Source organism: Stenella coeruleoalba (assembly GCF_951394435.1).
Source record: "Stenella coeruleoalba genome assembly, contig: scaffold_104, whole genome shotgun sequence".
Classification (NCBI taxonomy): Eukaryota; Metazoa; Chordata; class Mammalia; order Artiodactyla; family Delphinidae; genus Stenella; species Stenella coeruleoalba.
Window position 1 is genome coordinate 610162 of NW_027646183.1, and position 18789 is coordinate 628950.

General features: G+C 43.8%; 1 long non-coding RNA gene across 1 annotated transcript in view; it reads right to left on the reverse strand.

Moving 5' to 3' along the window:
• Positions 1–845: 845 nt before the first annotated feature.
• The window catches only part of LOC307181274, a 134295-nt gene continuing 116351 nt past the window's right edge, over positions 846–18789 (reverse strand). The window contains exon 6 of the long non-coding RNA XR_013826303.1: positions 846–926. This is a non-coding gene — a long non-coding RNA (uncharacterized lncRNA). The remainder of the gene's footprint in view (positions 927–18789) is intronic.

Here is an 18789-nt window from a genome sequence, read left to right on the forward strand (position 1 = left end):
CTATTTCTGCGGAAGATGAACAGGAATAGCGAGAACCAATGAGAGGCTAGCTGGAGGTGTCTGGACGGGCAAATTTAACTCTCATTTCCCACCAGGAAGAGGAATTAACCAAAGGCTCAGCATGCCGGGCCGGAACCAGATTAGGGCCTGAAGCCATCCTGCGGTGTTGCGGCCAGGTCACAAGAAAGCGAGTTGAAGAAAGGAGCTCAGGGGCACTGTAATTCACAAACCTGCAGAGTTATAAATGACAGCTATCGTCCAAAAATAGACTGAAGTAAGGCTGCCAAGAGGACTTGAAAGCGGGGCAGAATTGCAGGAAACCGATTTCAGGAGGTAGACTGGAATTGCATTGAAAGCATAGGAAAAGAGGCAGAACGTCCACAATGATGCACTTGGCCAAAAAGGGCGTATACGTTTTTTCCTGAATATATTCAGGAAAAAACGCATACGCCCTTTTTGGCCAACCAAGCAAGCTTGCAAAGGAAATCTGCACTACAATGAAGTCTCACTTCCCCCTGGTCAAAAGGGCCATCTGAAAAAAGTGTAAAATCCAGAAAGTCAGGACAGGCCAAGGAGAACTGGGAGCCTTGTTATGCTGATGGGCGGGATGTAAATTGCCAACAGACACTCGGGAGAAATGTATGGTGTTTCCTGAAACATCTAAAAAACAAAGCAACAGAGCCTAGGGCACTGCCACTTATGGTCCTATAGCTTAGGGAAATTAAAATCAAAAAGACACAGCCACCCCAAAGTTTGGAACGGCTCTGTTTACAAGAACCTCGTTTCCAGTACAAGTTCAACATCGCAGAAAGTGAAAAATGGATAAAGAAGTTGTGGTATTTACTTACAAAGCAATATCACTCAGCAATGAAATCTGTGTCATCAGGCCCTTAGCAGCACAATGAGTTGATTCAGGTATGATGATTCTAACTGAAATAAGTCACACAGAAAAAGAAACATCATAAGATATCAGTAATACACGGAATGTAAACTTGGCTACACAGGAACTGAATTACAGAACAGAACAGGGTCTCAAATTTAGAAAACCAACTTATGCTTGCTTAAGGGGAAAGGTGAGTTGGGGTGCTGCATAAAACCAGAGATTGAAATGAGCACAGATAAAGTTCCTTAAGTCAAATATGGAATAGACAAGAGCTACTCCTTGCTCAACGAAATGGACTCAACACCGCATATTAAACGCCTAAGAATGTACCTGACTAGTAAGTATCGTAAAACCTATGGATTGCTATGTCTCCAAAAGAGAATCAAGCATGTGTACAGGGGCATAAACGCAGCAGTGATAGGATTGGAGAGGTTCGGTGAGCAAATGAAGACCCTTTGAAGTCATATTGCATGGTACCCATTACACGGGTCTCAACTCTCCAGGTTTAAGGTATTCTTCCTTCAGCTAAAACATGCATGTGGAACCCAAGTATGATCAACCATGTGAATGGGAGACGTGTTCAAATATGTCTCAGTTTTCCTCCCCTGGTACTCGGGTGCAACATTCCAGACGCTTTACTAACACTCTCCCCACTTGGAGAGTCAGCGCCTTTAACCTCCTGTTTGGTCCAGTTTGCAATTTCTGCGGAAGATGAACAGGAATAGCGAGAACCAATGAGAGACTAGCTGGAGGTGTCTGGACGGGCAAATTTAACTCTCATTTCCCACCAGGAAGAGGAAATAACCAAAGGGTCAGCGTGCCGTACCGGAGCCAGATTAGGGCCTGAAGCCATCCTGCGGTGTTGCGGCCAGGTCACAAGAAAGCGAGTTGAAGAAAGGAGCTCAGGGGCACTGTAATTCACAAACCTGCAGAGTTATAAATGACAGCTATCGTCCAAAAATAGACTGAAGTAAGGCTGCCAAGAGGACTTGAAAGCGGGGCAGAATTGCAGGAAACCGATTTCAGGAGGTAGACTGGAATTGCATTGAAAGCATAGGAAAAGAGGCAGAACGTCCACAATGATGTACTTGGCCAAAAAGGGCGTATGCGTTTTTTCCTGAATATATTCAGGAAAAAACGCATACGCCCTTTTTGGCCAACCAAGCAAGCTTGCAATGGAAATCTGCACTACAATGAAGTCTCACTTCCCCCCGGTCAAAAGGGCCATCTGAATAAAGTGTAAAATCCAGAAAGGCAGGACAGGCCATGGAGAACTGGGAGCCTTGTTATGCTGATGGGCGGGATGTAAATTGCCAACAACCACTCGGGAGAAGTGTATGGTGTTTCCTGAAACATCTAAAAAACAAAGCAACAGAACCTAGGGCACTTCCACTTATGGTCCTATAGCTTAGGGAAATTAAAATAAAAAAGACACAGCCACCCCAAAGTTTGGAATGGCTCTGTTTACAAGAACCTCGTTTACAGTACAAGTTCAACATCGCAGAAAGTGAAAAATGGATAAAGAAGTTGTGGTATTTACTTACAAAGCAATATCACTCAGCAATGAAATCTGTGTCATCAGGCCCTTAGCAGCACAATGAGTGGATTCAGGTATGATGATTCTAACTGAAATAAGTCACACAGAAAAAGAAACATCATAAGATATCAGTAATACACGGAATGTAAACTTGGCTACACAGGAACTGAATTACAGAACAGAACAGGGTCTCAAATTTAGAAAACCAACTTATGCTTGCTTAAGGGTAAAGGTGAGTTGGGGTGCTGCATAAAACCAGAGATTGAAATGAGCACAGATAAAGTTCCTTAAGCCAAATATGGAATAGACAAGAGCTACTCCTTGCTCAACGAAATGGACTCAACACCGCATATTAAACGCCTAAGAATGTACCTGACTAGTAAGTATCTTAAAACCTATAGATTGCTATGTCTCCGAAAGAGAATCAAGCATGTGTACAGGGGCATAAACGCAGCAGTGATAGGATTGGAGATTCGGTGAGCAAATGAAGACCCTTTGAAGTCATATTGCATGGTACCCATTCCACGGGTTTCAACTACCCAGGTTTTAGGTATTCTTCCTTCAGCTAAAACATGCATGTGGAACCCAGAGTATGATCAACCATTTGATCGGGAGACGTGTTCAAATATGTCTCAGTTTTCCTCCCCTGGTACTTGGGTGCAACATTCCAGACGCTTTACTAACACTCTCCCCACTTGGAGAGTCAGCGCCTTTAACCTCCTGTTTGGCCCAGTTTGCAATTTCTGTGGAAGATGAACAGGAATAGCGAGAACCAATGAGAGGCTAGCTGGAGGTGTCTGGACGGGCAAATTTAACTCTCATTTCCCACCAGGAGGAGGAAATAAACAAAGGCTCAGCGTGCCGTGCCAGAACCAGATTAGGGCCTGAAGCCATCCTGCGGTGTTGCCTCCAGGTCACAAGAAAGCGAGTTGAAGAAAGGAGCTCAGGGGCACTGTAATTCACAAACCTGCAGAGTTATAAATGACAGCTATCGTCCAAAAATAGACTGAAGTAAGGCTGCCAAGAGGACTTGAAAGCGGGGCAGAATTGCAGGAAACCGATTTCAGGAGGTAGACTGGAATTGCATTGAAAGCATAGGAAAAGAGGCAGAACGTCCACAATGATGCACTTGGCCAAAAAGGGCGTATGCGTTTTTTCCTGAATATATTCAGGAAAAAACGCATACGCCCTTTTTGGCCAACCAAGCAAGCTTGCAAAGGAAATCTGCACTACAATGAAGTCTCACTTCCCCCCGGTCAAAAGGGCCATCTGAAAAAAGTGTAAAATCCAGAAAGGCAGGACAGGCCATGGAGAACTGGGAGCCTTGTTATGCTGATGGGCGGGATGTAAATTGCCAACAGACACTCGGGAGAAGTGTATGGTGTTTCCTGAAACATCTAAAACAGAAAGCAACAGAGCCTAGGGCACTGCCACTTATGGTCCTATAGCTTAGGGAAATTAAAATCAAAAAGACACAGCCACCCCAAAGTTTGGAACGGCTCTGTTTACAAGAACCTCGTTTACAGTACAAGTTCAACATCGCAGAAAGTGAAAAATGGATAAAGAACTTGTGGTACTTACGTACAATGCAGTATCACTCAGCAATGAAATCTATGTCATCAGGCCCGTAGCAGCATAATGAGTAGATTCAGGTACGATGATTCTAACTGAAATAAGTCACACAGAAAAAGAAACATCATAAGATATCACTAATACACGGAATGTAAACTTGGCTACACAGGAACTGAATTCCAAAACAGAACAGGTTCTCAAATTTAGAAAACCAACTTATGCTTGCTTAAGGGGAAAGGTGAGTTGGGTTGCTGCATAAAACCAGAGATTGAAATGAGCACAGATAAAGTTCCTTAAGCCAAATATGGAATAGACAAGAGCTACTCCTTGCTCAATGAAATGGACTCAACACCGCATATTAAATGCCTAAGAATGTACCTGACTAGTAAGTATCTTAAAACCTATGGATTGCTATCTCTCCGAAAGAGAATCAAGCATGTGTACAGGGGCATAAACGCAGCAGTGATAGGATTGGAGAGGTTCGGTGAGCAAATGAAGACCCTTTGAAGTCATATTGCATGGTACCCATTCCACGGGTTTCAACTACCCAGGTTTTAGGTATTCTTCCTTCAGCTAAAACATGCATGTGGAACCCAGAGTATGATCAACCATGTGATCAGGAGACGTGTTCAAATATGTCTCAGTTTTCGTACCCTGGTACTCGGGTGCAACATTCCAGACGCTTTACTAACACTCTCCCCACTTGGAGAGTCAGCGCCTTTAACCTCCTGTTTGGCCCAGTTTGCAATTTCTGCGGAAGATGAACAGGAATAGCGAGAACCAATGAGAGGCTAGCTGGAGGTGTCTGGACGGGCAAATTTAACTCTTATTTCCCAACAGGAAGAGGAAATAACCAAAGGCTCAGCGTGCCGTACCGGAACCAGATTAGGACCTGAAGCCATCCTGCGGTGTTGCGGCCAGCTCAAAAGAAAGCGAGTTGAAGAAAGGAGCTCAGGGGCACTGTAATTCACAAACCTGCAGAGTTATAAATGACAGCTATCGTCCAAAAATAGACTGAAGTAAGGCTGCCAAGAGGACTTGAAAGCGGGGCAGAATTGCAGGAAACCGATTCCAGGAGGTAGACTGGAATTGCATTGAAAGCATAGGAAAAGAGGCAGAACGTCCACAATGATGCACTTGGCCAAAAAGGGCGTATGCGTTTTTTCCTGAATATATTCAGGAAAAAACGCATACGCCCTTTTTGGCCAACCAAGCAAGCTTGCAAAGGAAATCTGCACTACAATGAAGTCTCACTTCCCCCCGGTCAAAAGGGCCATCTGAAAAATGTGTAAAATCCAGAAAGGCAGGACAGGCCATGGAGAACTGGGAGCCTTGTTATGCTGATGGGCGGGATGTAAATTGCCAACAACCACTCGGGAGAAGTGTATGGTGTTTCCTGAAACATCTAAAAAACAAAGCAACAGAACCTAGGGCACTTCCACTTATGGTCCTATAGCTATGGGAAATTAAAATCAAAAAGACACAGCCACCCCAAAGTTTGGAACGGCTCTGTTTACAAGAACCTCGTTTACAGTACAAGTTCAACATCGCAGAAAGTGAAAAATGGATAAAGAAGTTGTGGTATTTACTTACAAAGCAATATCACTCAGCAATGAAATCTGTGTCATCAGGCCCTTAGCAGCACAATGAGTGGATTCAGGTATGATGATTCTAACTGAAATAAGTCACACAGAAAAAGAAACATCATAAGATATCAGTAATACACGGAATGTAAACTTGGCTACACAGGAACTGAATTACAGAACAGAACAGGGTCTCAAATTTAGAAAACCAACTTATGCTTGCTTAAGGGGAAAGGTGAGTTGGGGTGCTGCATAAAACCAGAGATTGAAATGAGCACAGATAAAGTTCCTTAAGCCAAATATGGAATAGACAAGAGCTACTCCTTGCTCAACGAAATGGACTCAACACCGCATATTAAACGCCTAAGAATGTACCTGACTAGTAAGTATCTTAAAACCTATAGATTGCTATGTCTCCGAAAGAGAATCAAGCATGTGTACAGGGGCATAAACGCAGCAGTGATAGGATTGGAGAGGTTCGGTGAGCAAATGAAGACCCTTTGAAGTCATATTGCATGGTACCCATTCCACGGGTTTCAACTACCCAGGTTTTAGGTATTCTTCTTTCAGCTAAAACATGCATGTGGAACCCAGAGTATGATCAACCATTTGATCGGGAGACGTGTTCAAATATGTCTCAGCTTTCCTCCCCTGGTACTCGGGTGCAACATTCCAGACGCTTTACTAACACTCTCCCCACTTGGAGAGTCAGTCCCTTTAACCTCCTGTTTGGCCCAGTTTGCTATTTCTGCGGAAGATGAACAGGAATAGCGAGAACCAATGAGAGGCTAGCTGGAGGTGTCTGGACGGGCAAATTTAACTCTCATTTCCCACCAGGAAGAGGAATTAACCAAAGGCTCAGCATGCCGGGCCGGAACCAGATTAGGGCCTGAAGCCATCCTGCGGTGTTGCGGCCAGGTCACAAGAAAGCGAGTTGAAGAAAGGAGCTCAGGGGCACTGTAATTCACAAACCTGCAGAGTTATAAATGAGAGCTATCGTCCAAAAATAGACTGAAGTAAGGCTGCCAAGAGGACTTGAAAGCGGGGCAGAATTGCAGGAAACCGATTTCAGGAGGTAGACTGGAATTGCATTGAAAGCATAGGAAAAGAGGCAGAACGTCCACAATGATGCACTTGGCCAAAAAGGGCGTATACGTTTTTTCCTGAATATATTCAGGGAAAAACGCATACGCCCTTTTTGGCCAACCAAGCAAGCTTGCAAAGGAAATCTGCACTACAATGAAGTCTCACTTCCCCCTGGTCAAAAGGGCCATCTGAAAAAAGTGTAAAATCCAGAAAGTCAGGACAGGCCATGGAGAACTGGGAGCCTTGTTATGCTGATGGGCGGGATGTAAATTGCCAACAGACACTCGGGAGAAGTGTATGGTGTTTCCTGAAACATCTAAAAAACAAAGCAACAGAGCCTAGGGCACTGCCACTTATGGTCCTATAGCTTAGGGAAATTAAAATCAAAAAGACACAGCCACCCCAAAGTTTGGAACGGCTCTGTTTACAAGAACCTCGTTTACAGTACAAGTTCAACATCGCAGAAAGTGAAAAATGGATAAAGAAGTTGTGGTATTTACTTACAAAGCAATGTCACTCAGCAATGAAATCTATGTCATCAGGCCCTTAGCATCACAATGAGTGGATTCATGTATGATGATTCTAACTGAAATAAGTCACACAGAAAAAGAAACATCATAAGATATCAGTAATACACGGAATGTAAACTTGGCTACACAGGAACTGAATTACAGAACAGAACAGGGTCTCAAATTTAGAAAACCAACTTATGCTTGCTTAAGGGGAAAGGTGAGTTGGGGTGCTGCATAAAACCAGAGATTGAAATGAGCACAGATAAAGTTCCTTAAGTCAAATATGGAATAGACAAGAGCTACTCCTTGCTCAACGAAATGGACTCAACACCGCATATTAAACGCCTAAGAATGTACCTGACTAGTAAGTATCGTAAAACCTATGGATTGCTATGTCTCCAAAAGAGAATCAAGCATGTGTACAGGGGCATAAACGCAGCAGTGATAGGATTGGAGAGGTTCGGTGAGCAAATGAAGACCCTTTGAAGTCATATTGCATGGTACCCATTACACGGGTCTCAACTCTCCAGGTTTAAGGTATTCTTCCTTCAGCTAAAACATGCATGTGGAACCCAAGTATGATCAACCATGTGAATGGGAGACGTGTTCAAATATGTCTCAGTTTTCCTCCCCTGGTACTCGGGTGCAACATTCCAGACGCTTTACTAACACTCTCCCCACTTGGAGAGTCAGCGCCTTTAACCTCCTGTTTGGCCCAGTTTGCAATTTCTGAGGAAGATGAACAGGAATAGCGAGAACCAATGAGAGGCTAGCTGGAGGTGTCTGGACGGGCAAATTTAACTCTCATTTCCCACCAGGAAGAGGAAATAACCAAAGGCTCAACGTGCCGTACCGGAGCCAGATTAGGGCCTGAAGCCATCCTGCGGTGTTGCGGCCAGCTCAAAAGAAAGCGAGTTGAAGAAAGGAGCTCAGGGTCACTGTAATTCACAAACCTGCAGAGTTATAAATGACAGCTATCGTCCAAAAATAGACTGAAGTAAGGCTGCCAAGAGGACTTGAAAGCGGGGCAGAATTGCAGGAAACCGATTTCAGGAGGTAGACTGGAATTGCATTGAAAGCATAGGAAAAGAGGCAGAACGTCCACAATGATGCACTTGGCCAAAAAGGGCGTATGCGTTTTTTCCTGAATATATTCAGGAAAAAACGCATACGCCCTTTTTGGCCAACCAAGCAAGCTTGCAAAGGAAATCTGCACTACAATGAAGTCTCACTTCCCCCCGGTCAAAAGGGCCATCTGAAAAAAGTGTAAAATCCAGAAAGGCAGGACAGGCCATGGAGAACTGGGAGCCTTGTTATGCTGATGGGCGGGATGTAAATTGCCAACAACCACTCGGGAGAAGTGTATGGTGTTTCCTGAAACATCTAAAAAACAAAGCAACAGAACCTAGGGCACTTCCACTTATGGTCCTATAGCTTAGGGAAATTAAAATCAAAAAGACACAGCCACCCCAAAGTTTGGAACGGCTCTGTTTACAAGATACTCGTTTACAGTACAAGTTCAACATCGCAGAAAGTGAAAAATGGATAAAGAAGTTGTGGTATTTACTTACAAAGCAATATCACTCAGCAATGAAATCTGTGTCATCAGGCCCTTAGCAGCACAATGAGTGGATTCAGGTATGATGATTCTAACTGAAATAAGTCACACAGAAAAAGAAACATCATAAGATATCAGTAATACACGGAATGTAAACTTGGCTACACAGGAACTGAATTACAGAACAGAACAGGGTCTCAAATTTAGAAAACCAACTTATGCTTGCTTAAGGGTAAAGGTGAGTTGGGGTGCTGCATAAAACCAGAGATTGAAATGAGCACAGATAAAGTTCCTTAAGCCAAATATGGAATAGACAAGAGCTACTCCTTGCTCAACGAAATGGACTCAACACCGCATATTAAACGCCTAAGAATGTACCTGACTAGTAAGTATCTTAAAACCTATGGATTGCTATGTCTCCGAAAGAGAATCAAGCATGTGTACAGGGGCATAAACGCAGCAGTGATAGGATTGGAGAGGTTCGGTGAGCAAATGAAGACCCTTTGAAGTCATATTGCATGGTACCCATTCCACGGGTTTCAACTAACCAGATTTAAGGTATTCTTCCTTCAGCTAAAACATGCATGTGGAACCTAGAGTATGATCAACCATGTGATCGGGAGACGTGTTCAAATATGTCTCAGCTTTCCTCCCCTGGTACTCGGGTGCAACATTCCAGACGCTTTACTAACACTCTCCCCACTTGGAGAGTCAGTCCCTTTAACCTCCTGTTTGGCCCAGTTTGCTATTTCTGCGGAAGATGAACAGGAATAGCGAGAACCAATGAGAGGCTAGCTGGAGGTGTCTGGACGGGCAAATTTAACTCTCATTTCCCACCAGGAAGAGGAATTAACCAAAGGCTCAGCATGCCGGGCCGGAACCAGATTAGGGCCTGAAGCCATCCTGCGGTGTTGCGGCCAGGTCACAAGAAAGCGAGTTGAAGAAAGGAGCTCAGGGGCACTGTAATTCACAAACCTGCAGAGTTATAAATGACAGCTATCGTCCAAAAATAGACTGAAGTAAGGCTGCCAAGAGGACTTGAAAGCGGGGCAGAATTGCAGGAAACCGATTTCAGGAGGTAGACTGGAATTGCATTGAAAGCATAGGAAAAGAGGCAGAACGTCCACAATGATGCACTTGGCCAAAAAGGGCGTATACGTTTTTTCCTGAATATATTCAGGAAAAAACGCATACGCCCTTTTTGGCCAACCAAGCAAGCTTGCAAAGGAAATCTGCACTACAATGAAGTCTCACTTCCCCCTGGTCAAAAGGGCCATCTGAAAAAAGTGTAAAATCCAGAAAGTCAGGACAGGCCATGGAGAACTGGGAGCCTTGTTATGCTGATGGGCGGGATGTAAATTGCCAACAGACACTCGGGAGAAGTGTATGGTGTTTCCTGAAACATCTAAAAAACAAAGCAACAGAGCCTAGGGCACTGCCACTTATGGTCCTATAGCTTAGGGAAATTAAAATCAAAAAGACACAGCCACCCCAAAGTTTGGAACGGCTCTGTTTACAAGAACCTCGTTTACAGTACAAGTTCAACATCGCAGAAAGTGAAAAATGGATAAAGAAGTTGTGGTATTTACTTACAAAGCAATATCACTCAGCAATGAAATCTATGTCATCAGGCCCTTAGCATCACAATGAGTGGATTCATGTATGATGATTCTAACTGAAATAAGTCACACAGAAAAAGAAACATCATAAGATATCAGTAATACACGGAATGTAAACTTGGCTACACAGGAACTGAATTACAGAACAGAACAGGGTCTCAAATTTAGAAAACCAACTTATGCTTGCTTAAGGGTAAAGGTGAGTTGGGGTGCTGCATAAAACCAGAGATTGAAATGAGCACAGATAAAGTTCCTTAAGTCAAATATGGAATAGACAAGAGCTACTCCTTGCTCAACGAAATGGACTCAACACCGCATATTAAACGCCTAAGAATGTACCTGACTAGTAAGTATCGTAAAACCTATGGATTGCTATGTCTCCAAAAGAGAATCAAGCATGTGTACAGGGGCATAAACGCAGCAGTGATAGGATTGGAGAGGTTCGGTGAGCAAATGAAGACCCTTTGAAGTCATATTGCATGGTACCCATTACACGGGTCTCAACTCTCCAGGTTTAAGGTATTCTTCCTTCAGCTAAAACATGCATGTGGAACCCAAGTATGATCAACCATGTGAATGGGAGACGTGTTCAAATATGTCTCAGTTTTCCTCCCCTGGTACTCGGGTGCAACATTCCAGACGCTTTACTAACACTCTCCCCACTTGGAGAGTCAGCGCCTTTAACCTCCTGTTTGGCCCAGTTTGCAATTTCTGAGGAAGATGAACAGGAATAGCGAGAACCAATGAGAGGCTAGCTGGAGGTGTCTGGACGGGCAAATTTAACTCTCATTTCCCACCAGGAAGAGGAAATAACCAAAGGCTCAACGTGCCGTACCGGAGCCAGATTAGGGCCTGAAGCCATCCTGCGGTGTTGCGGCCAGCTCAAAAGAAAGCGAGTTGAAGAAAGGAGCTCAGGGTCACTGTAATTCACAAACCTGCAGAGTTATAAATGACAGCTATCGTCCAAAAATAGACTGAAGTAAGGCTGCCAAGAGGACTTGAAAGCGGGGCAGAATTGCAGGAAACCGATTTCAGGAGGTAGACTGGAATTGCATTGAAAGCATAGGAAAAGAGGCAGAACGTCCACAATGATGCACTTGGCCAAAAAGGGCGTATGCGTTTTTTCCTGAATATATTCAGGAAAAAACGCATACGCCCTTTTTGGCCAACCAAGCAAGCTTGCAAAGGAAATCTGCACTACAATGAAGTCTCACTTCCCCCCGGTCAAAAGGGCCATCTGAAAAAAGTGTAAAATCCAGAAAGGCAGGACAGGCCATGGAGAACTGGGAGCCTTGTTATGCTGATGGGCGGGATGTAAATTGCCAACAACCACTCGGGAGAAGTGTATGGTGTTTCCTGAAACATCTAAAAAACAAAGCAACAGAACCTAGGGCACTTCCACTTATGGTCCTATAGCTTAGGGAAATTAAAATCAAAAAGACACAGCCACCCCAAAGTTTGGAACGGCTCTGTTTACAAGATACTCGTTTACAGTACAAGTTCAACATCGCAGAAAGTGAAAAATGGATAAAGAAGTTGTGGTATTTACTTACAAAGCAATATCACTCAGCAATGAAATCTGTGTCATCAGGCCCTTAGCAGCACAATGAGTGGATTCAGGTATGATGATTCTAACTGAAATAAGTCACACAGAAAAAGAAACATCATAAGATATCAGTAATACACGGAATGTAAACTTGGCTACACAGGAACTGAATTACAGAACAGAACAGGGTCTCAAATTTAGAAAACCAACTTATGCTTGCTTAAGGGTAAAGGTGAGTTGGGGTGCTGCATAAAACCAGAGATTGAAATGAGCACAGATAAAGTTCCTTAAGCCAAATATGGAATAGACAAGAGCTACTCCTTGCTCAACGAAATGGACTCAACACCGCATATTAAACGCCTAAGAATGTACCTGACTAGTAAGTATCTTAAAACCTATGGATTGCTATGTCTCCGAAAGAGAATCAAGCATGTGTACAGGGGCATAAACGCAGCAGTGATAGGATTGGAGAGGTTCGGTGAGCAAATGAAGACCCTTTGAAGTCATATTGCATGGTACCCATTCCACGGGTTTCAACTAACCAGGTTTAAGGTATTCTTCCTTCAGCTAAAACATGCATGTGGAACCTAGAGTATGATCAACCATGTGATCGGGAGACGTGTTCAAATATGTCTCAGCTTTCCTCCCCTGGTACTCGGGTGCAACATTCCAGACGCTTTACTAACACTCTCCCCACTTGGAGAGTCAGTCCCTTTAACCTCCTGTTTGGCCCAGTTTGCTATTTCTGCGGAAGATGAACAGGAATAGCGAGAACCAATGAGAGGCTAGCTGGAGGTGTCTGGACGGGCAAATTTAACTCTCATTTCCCACCAGGAAGAGGAATTAACCAAAGGCTCAGCATGCCGGGCCGGAACCAGATTAGGGCCTGAAGCCATCCTGCGGTGTTGCGGCCAGGTCACAAGAAAGCGAGTTGAAGAAAGGAGCTCAGGGGCACTGTAATTCACAAACCTGCAGAGTTATAAATGACAGCTATCGTCCAAAAATAGACTGAAGTAAGGCTGCCAAGAGGACTTGAAAGCGGGGCAGAATTGCAGGAAACCGATTTCAGGAGGTAGACTGGAATTGCATTGAAAGCATAGGAAAAGAGGCAGAACGTCCACAATGATGCACTTGGCCAAAAAGGGCGTATACGTTTTTTCCTGAATATATTCAGGAAAAAACGCATACGCCCTTTTTGGCCAACCAAGCAAGCTTGCAAAGGAAATCTGCACTACAATGAAGTCTCACTTCCCCCTGGTCAAAAGGGCCATCTGAAAAAAGTGTAAAATCCACAAAGTCAGGACAGGCCATGGAGAACTGGGAGCCTTGTTATGCTGATGGGCGGGATGTAAATTGCCAACAGACACTCGGGAGAAGTGTATGGTGTTTCCTGAAACATCTAAAAAACAAAGCAACAGAGCCTAGGGCACTGCCACTTATGGTCCTATAGCTTAGGGAAATTAAAATCAAAAAGACACAGCCACCCCAAAGTTTGGAACGGCTCTGTTTACAAGAACCTCGTTTACAGTACAAGTTCAACATCGCAGAAAGTGAAAAATGGATAAAGAAGTTGTGGTATTTACTTACAAAGCAATATCACACAGCAATGAAATCTATGTCATCAGGCCCTTAGCATCACAATGAGTGGATTCATGTATGATGATTCTAACTGAAATAAGTCACACAGAAAAAGAAACATCATAAGATATCAGTAATACACGGAATGTAAACTTGGCTACACAGGAACTGAATTACAGAACAGAACAGGGTCTCAAATTTAGAAAACCAACTTATGCTTGCTTAAGGGTAAAGGTGAGTTGGGGTGCTGCATAAAACCAGAGATTGAAATGAGCACAGATAAAGTTCCTTAAGTCAAATATGGAATAGACAAGAGCTACTCCTTGCTCAACGAAATGGACTCAACACCGCATATTAAACGCCTAAGAATGTACCTGACTAGTAAGTATCGTAAAACCTATGGATTGCTATGTCTCCAAAAGAGAATCAAGCATGTGTACAGGGGCATAAACGCAGCAGTGATAGGATTGGAGAGGTTCGGTGAGCAAATGAAGACCCTTTGAAGTCATATTGCATGGTACCCATTACACGGGTCTCAACTCTCCAGGTTTAAGGTATTCTTCCTTCAGCTAAAACATGCATGTGGAACCCAAGTATGATCAACCATGTGAATGGGAGACGTGTTCAAATATGTCTCAGTTTTCCTCCCCTGGTACTCGGGTGCAACATTCCAGACGCTTTACTAACACTCTCCCCACTTGGAGAGTCAGCGCCTTTAACCTCCTGTTTGGCCCAGTTTGCAATTTCTGAGGAAGATGAACAGGAATAGCGAGAACCAATGAGAGGCTAGCTGGAGGTGTCTGGACGGGCAAATTTAACTCTCATTTCCCACCAGGAAGAGGAAATAACCAAAGGCTCAACGTGCCGTACCGGAGCCAGATTAGGGCCTGAAGCCATCCTGCGGTGTTGCGGCCAGCTCAAAAGAAAGCGAGTTGAAGAAAGGAGCTCAGGGTCACTGTAATTCACAAACCTGCAGAGTTATAAATGACAGCTATCGTCCAAAAATAGACTGAAGTAAGGCTGCCAAGAGGACTTGAAAGCGGGGCAGAATTGCAGGAAACCGATTTCAGGAGGTAGACTGGAATTGCATTGAAAGCATAGGAAAAGAGGCAGAACGTCCACAATGATGCACTTGGCCAAAAAGGGCGTATGCGTTTTTTCCTGAATATATTCAGGAAAAAACGCATACGCCCTTTTTGGCCAACCAAGCAAGCTTGCAAAGGAAATCTGCACTACAATGAAGTCTCACTTCCCCCCGGTCAAAAGGGCCATCTGAAAAAAGTGTAAAATCCAGAAAGGCAGGACAGGCCATGGAGAACTGGGAGCCTTGTTATGCTGATGGGCGGGATGTAAATTGCCAACAACCACTCGGGAGAAGTGTATGGTGTTTCCTGAAACATCTAAAAAACAAAGCAACAGAACCTAGGGCACTTCCACTTATGGTCCTATAGCTTAGGGAAATTAAAATCAAAAAGACACAGCCACCCCAAAGTTTGGAACGGCTCTGTTTACAAGATACTCGTTTACAGTACAAGTTCAACATCGCAGAAAGTGAAAAATGGATAAAGAAGTTGTGGTATTTACTTACAAAGCAATATCACTCAGCAATGAAATCTGTGTCATCAGGCCCTTAGCAGCACAATGAGTGGATTCAGGTATGATGATTCTAACTGAAATAAGTCACACAGAAAAAGAAACATCATAAGATATCAGTAATACACGGAATGTAAACTTGGCTACACAGGAACTGAATTACAGAACAGAACAGGGTCTCAAATTTAGAAAACCAACTTATGCTTGCTTAAGGGTAAAGGTGAGTTGGGGTGCTGCATAAAACCAGAGATTGAAATGAGCACAGATAAAGTTCCTTAAGCCAAATATGGAATAGACAAGAGCTACTCCTTGCTCAACGAAATGGACTCAACACCGCATATTAAACGCCTAAGAATGTACCTGACTAGTAAGTATCTTAAAACCTATGGATTGCTATGTCTCCGAAAGAGAATCAAGCATGTGTACAGGGGCATAAACGCAGCAGTGATAGGATTGGAGAGGTTCGGTGAGCAAATGAAGACCCTTTGAAGTCATATTGCATGGTACCCATTCCACGGGTTTCAACTAACCAGGTTTAAGGTATTCTTCCTTCAGCTAAAACATGCATGTGGAACCTAGAGTATGATCAACCATGTGATCGGGAGACGTGTTCAAATATGTCTCAGCTTTCCTCCCCTGGTACTCGGGTGCAACATTCCAGACGCTTTACTAACACTCTCCCCACTTGGAGAGTCAGTCCCTTTAACCTCCTGTTTGGCCCAGTTTGCTATTTCTGCGGAAGATGAACAGGAATAGCGAGAACCAATGAGAGGCTAGCTGGAGGTGTCTGGACGGGCAAATTTAACTCTCATTTCCCACCAGGAAGAGGAATTAACCAAAGGCTCAGCATGCCGGGCCGGAACCAGATTAGGGCCTGAAGCCATCCTGCGGTGTTGCGGCCAGGTCACAAGAAAGCGAGTTGAAGAAAGGAGCTCAGGGGCACTGTAATTCACAAACCTGCAGAGTTATAAATGAGAGCTATCGTCCAAAAATAGACTGAAGTAAGGCTGCCAAGAGGACTTGAAAGCGGGGCAGAATTGCAGGAAACCGATTTCAGGAGGTAGACTGGAATTGCATTGAAAGCATAGGAAAAGAGGCAGAACGTCCACAATGATGCACTTGGCCAAAAAGGGCGTATGCGTTTTTTCCTGAATATATTCAGGAAAAAACGCATACGCCCTTTTTGGCCAACCAAGCAAGCTTGCAAAGGAAATCTGCACTACAATGAAGTCTCACTTCCCCCCGGTCAAAAGGGCCATCTGAAAAAAGTGTAAAATCCAGAAAGGCAGGACAGGCCATGGAGAACTGGGAGCCTTGTTATGCTGATGGGCGGGATGTAAATTGCCAACAGACACTCGGGAGAAGTGTATGGTGTTTCCTGAAACATCTAAAACACAAAGCAACAGAGCCTAGGGCACTGCCACTTATGGTCCTATAGCTTAGGGAAATTAAAATCAAAAAGACACAGCCACCCCAAAGTTTGGAACGGCTCTGTTTACAAGAACCTCGTTTACAGTACAAGTTCAACATCGCAGAAAGTGAAAAATGGATAAAGAACTTGTGGTACTTACGTACAATGCAGTATCACTCAGCAATGAAATCTATGTCATCAGGCCCGTAGCAGCATAATGAGTAGATTCAGGTACGATGATTCTAACTGAAATAAGTCACACAGAAAAAGAAACATCATAAGATATCACTAATACACGGAATGTAAACTTGGCTACACAGGAACTGAATTCCAAAACAGAACAGGTTCTCAAATTTAGAAAACCAACTTATGCTTGCTTAAGGGGAAAGGTGAGTTGGGTTGCTGCATAAAACCAGAGATTGAAATGAGCACAGATAAAGTTCCTTAAGCCAAATATGGAATAGACAAGAGCTACTCCTTGCTCAATGAAATGGACTCAACACCGCATATTAAATGCCTAAGAATGTACCTGACTAGTAAGTATCTTAAAACCTATGGATTGCTATCTCTCCGAAAGAGAATCAAGCATGTGTACAGGGGCATAAACGCAGCAGTGATAGGATTGGAGAGGTTCGGTGAGCAAATGAAGACCCTTTGAAGTCATATTGCATGGTACCCATTCCACGGGTTTCAACTACCCAGGTTTTAGGTATTCTTCCTTCAGCTAAAACATGCATGTGGAACCCAGAGTATGATCAACCATGTGATCAGGAGACGTGTTCAAATATGTCTCAGTTTTCGTACCCTGGTACTCGGGTGCAACATTCCAGACGCTTTACTAACACTCTCCCCACTTGGAGAGTCAGCGCCTTTAACCTCCTGTTTGGCCCAGTTTGCAATTTCTGCGGAAGATGAACAGGAATAGCGAGAACCAATGAGAGGCTAGCTGGAGGTGTCTGGACGGGCAAATTTAACTCTTATTTCCCAACAGGAAGAGGAAATAACCAAAGGCTCAGCGTGCCGTACCGGAACCAGATTAGGACCTGAAGCCATCCTGCGGTGTTGCGGCCAGCTCAAAAGAAAGCGAGTTGAAGAAAGGAGCTCAGGGGCACTGTAATTCACAAACCTGCAGAGTTATAAATGACAGCTATCGTCCAAAAATAGACTGAAGTAAGGCTGCCAAGAGGACTTGAAAGCGGGGCAGAATTGCAGGAAACCGATTCCAGGAGGTAGACTGGAATTGCATTGAAAGCATAGGAAAAGAGGCAGAACGTCCACAATGATGCACTTGGCCAAAAAGGGCGTATGCGTTTTTTCCTGAATATATTCAGGAAAAAACGCATACGCCCTTTTTGGCCAACCAAGCAAGCTTGCAAAGGAAATCTGCACTACAATGAAGTCTCACTTCCCCCCGGTCAAAAGGGCCATCTGAAAAAAGTGTAAAATCCAGAAAGGCAGGACAGGCCATGGAGAACTGGGAGCCTTGTTATGCTGATGGGCGGGATGTAAATTGCCAACAACCACTCGGGAGAAGTGTATGGTGTTTCCTGAAACATCTAAAAAACAAAGCAACAGAACCTAGGGCACTTCCACTTATGGTCCTATAGCTATGCGAAATTAAAATCAAAAAGACACAGCCACCCCAAAGTTTGGAACGGCTCTGTTTACAAGAACCTCGTTTACAGTACAAGTTCAACATCGCAGAAAGTGAAAAATGGATAAAGAAGTTGTGGTATTTACTTACAAAGCAATATCACTCAGCAATGAAATCTGTGTCATCAGGCCCTTAGCAGCACAATGAGTGGATTCAGGTATGATGATTCTAACTGAAATAAGTCACACAGAAAAAGAAACATCATAAGATATCAGTAATACACGGAATGGAAACTTGGCTACACAGGAACTGAATTACAGAACAGAACAGGGTCTCAAATTTAGAAAACCAACTTATGCTTGCTTAAGGGGAAAGGTGAGTTGGGGTGCTGCATAAAACCAGAGATTGAAATGAGCACAGATAAAGTTCCTTAAGCCAAATATGGAATAGACAAGAGCTACTCCTTGCTCAACGAAATGGACTCAACACCGCATATTAAACGCCTAAGAATGTACCTGACTAGTAAGTATCTTAAAACCTATAGATTGCTATGTCTCCGAAAGAGAATCAAGCATGTGTACAGGGGCATAAACGCAGCAGTGATAGGATTGGAGAGGTTCGGTGAGCAAATGAAGACCCTTTGAAGTCATATTGCATGGTACCCATTCCACGGGTTTCAACTACCCAGGTTTTAGGTATTCTTCCTTCAGCTAAAAC